The sequence below is a fragment of the Triticum dicoccoides genome, chromosome 7B (genome assembly GCF_002162155.2).
Source record: "Triticum dicoccoides isolate Atlit2015 ecotype Zavitan chromosome 7B, WEW_v2.0, whole genome shotgun sequence".
NCBI classification, from domain to species: Eukaryota; Viridiplantae; Streptophyta; class Magnoliopsida; order Poales; family Poaceae; genus Triticum; species Triticum dicoccoides.
Window position 1 is genome coordinate 290,323,877 of NC_041393.1, and position 3,150 is coordinate 290,327,026.

Genomic DNA, 3,150 nt, shown 5'->3' on the forward strand with positions numbered 1-3,150 from the left:
CCGACAATCCCGATAGGAGCTGCACATATCTCGTTCTCAGGGCAACACCGGATGAGACAGGCTACGAGTAAAACCAGCCCTCAAGTTTCCCCGAGGTGGCCCCGCAGGCGGCTCGGTTCGGACCAACACTTAGACAAGCACTGGCCCGGGGGGGCTAAAATAAAGATGACCCTCGGGTTGGCCGACCCAAGGGAAAGGGATAGGTGGTGGTGAGGCAAATGGTAAAACCAAGGTTGGGCCTTGCTGGAGGAGTTTTATTCAAAGCGAATTGTCAAGGGGGTCCCATAAATCACCCGACCGCGTAAGGAACGCAAAATCCGGGAACATAACACCGGTATGACGGAAACTAGGGCGGCAAGAGTGGAACAAAACACCAGGCAAAAGGCCGAGTCTTCCACCCTTTACCAAGTATATAGATGCATTAATAATATAAGAGATATTGTGATATCCCAACCAAAATCCTGTCCACCATGGAGAAATCTTCAACTTCACCTGCAACTAGCAACGCTATAAGAGGGGCTGAGCAAAGCGGTAACATAGCCAAACAGTGGTTTGCATAGGAAAGGTGTCAAAGGTTAGAGGTTCATGGCAATTTGGGATGGCTTGATAAACAGGTAATAGGTAGCGCAGCAAAGCGATAGAACGAAGCAACTAGCATAGTAATGATAGTAGTGAGATCCAGGGTAGCGGTCATCTTGCCTGAAATCCCGCTAGGAAGAAGAACGAGTCCATGAAGAAGATGAAGCCACGAAGACGAACCAAGCGTAGACGAACGAATCCTCACGATCGCAACGAAACAAGAACTATCGAAAAGAAACACACAACATAATAAACACACCACACATGAACAAGACATGATGCACAACAAGCATGATGCATGACACGACTACATGAAGCTACTCATGGCAAGAGATGATGCAAACAAGAGCAACACATCAAGGCAAGTTTAAATGAGGCCGGGAACAACATATAACAATTCCGGTAAGTCCTCATATGCATATTTTGAAATTGGTCCAGATCTGAATAAACCTTAAGTTGAAGTTGTTAAACATCAAGTTAAGATGCACCAAGATGATCTACACGAGATCCTAGTCAAGTTACATATAAAGTCATTTAATTCGGAGCTACGGCCTAGAAGATATGAGCAAAACAAGTTAAACATGGCATTGATGCAAAATGCACCCAAACATCAAGCAAACACTCTCAAAACATGGATGCAACATGATAATATGAAACTACATGCAAAATCAAGCAAGTTTCATATAGAGCACACTCAAAACGGAGCAACGGTTCAACACACACACTCTATACAAGTTATAGCAACAATCTGTCCAAAACAGCAACTAGGCATATTGCAAGCATCAAAACAATAAGCTATAGCACCACAATATGAAAACAAAAGACATGGGCCTGAAGTACAGGTAAAGCATTACAAAACATGAACACTGAGCTATCTCCATAAATCACTAGAACATGCTCAAACACACATGGTAAGATTGCAAGTTATAACAATTCAGACTTTGCAAAAAATAACATCACGATGCAATGTTTAGGGCTATCAAACAACATGTTACAGGAACTTATCATGGCAAACAAAGGCATGGTATGATTCTACTCAAAGAATAGATCAAAAGTCCCTTACTGACCATAAGCCAAGAAGGATCAGAAAATATAATGGCACACACGTAAACATAGCAAGTTATATTACAGATTCATACATGGCAGGAACATAATTATGAAGGCATGTAGATGAGCTTGTGCAACTCACTACAGAGCAATAAATGGCATGGCAAGGCACCCAACAGTAAGAAGACATATTTGTGAAGCTAAGCATGGCAATAGAAAGGTCATAGGGTGCATGGATCACTAGCAAAACACATGGTAACAACTGAACTTAATGTAAACAGGCTGACAACAACATTATGAAGCAACTTTGGAGCAAGATATGAACAATCTACAACAAGCTATAAATGCAACCAGGGGTGTGTATAGTTAGAGGATGACATGTAGATCAAAACATGTTTATAGAACATCTCCAGATTATGCATAGAATGATTAGTAGCAACATGTTTACATCGCATCACGAAATAACAGATTCAGCTTTGCAAAACAGCAACATCATGTACACTACTTAACAAGCTCGATTCACTCACCACAAGTCATTGCATGACAAGATAAGCATAGCATCATCAAGAAGACATGTTTATGTAACCAACCAAGGCAAGAACAAGTCCATAGCATGCAAGGATCAACTATAGCAACCTTGGCCAAATTGAATAACACGTAAACAATCTGCCAGGAAACATTTTGAAGCAAAAGTAGAGCACCAAAATAACATTCTAGACTACTCAATAATTGCAACAAAGGGCATGAATGGATAGACAATAAACACATGTTTAAAACACCCTTACTGAAGTATCTCAAAATATGCATGGATCTCTCTGTAGCATCAATTTTACATGGCATCAAAATAACAGCAGAACAGGGACTAAAATCAGCAACATCACGATGCCTAGTTTGCATGCTTGTGCTAGTCACTACATTGATCACAAAAATGCATGGCATACACCACTGTAAATAAGACATAGCATAGTTCAAAACACATGAAGACATCAACCTCATAGGATGCACTCATCAATCATGGCAAAAATGACAAAAGAGCTCGTTCTGTTAACAGACAGCAGAAAACATCATGAAACACTCTTACAACAATGATTCGGACATCTAGATGACCTCAAATGAATATGATGCAATGGAATGAAATGATGTACTCTTCGAGGTGAACAATTTGACATATTACACGCACGAAATGGAGCTACGGATGCAGAGATACGGCATGACGAACATGGCATGATTATGACAAAATCTGGGACTTAGTGAAAAAAACAACCTCCGAAAGTCAACGGGACGAGGATATCCGGGACGGAGGGATCCGGTGCGAGGGCGTTTGGATTTTCTCCCGGTGGATCTGGTCCAGGCAGGATGGATCCGACCGGAGTGGAACTCCGGCGAGCTGCGCGAGCTCCGGCGACGATGAGGACGACGGGGAGGCGCGGCTCGTGCCGGGAGGAGTCGGCGGCGGTCAGGGTCGGCGGCGGGGTCGGCGCGGGCGAGCGCCCTTGAGCGGGGCGGCGGCCGGAGCGCTCCCGG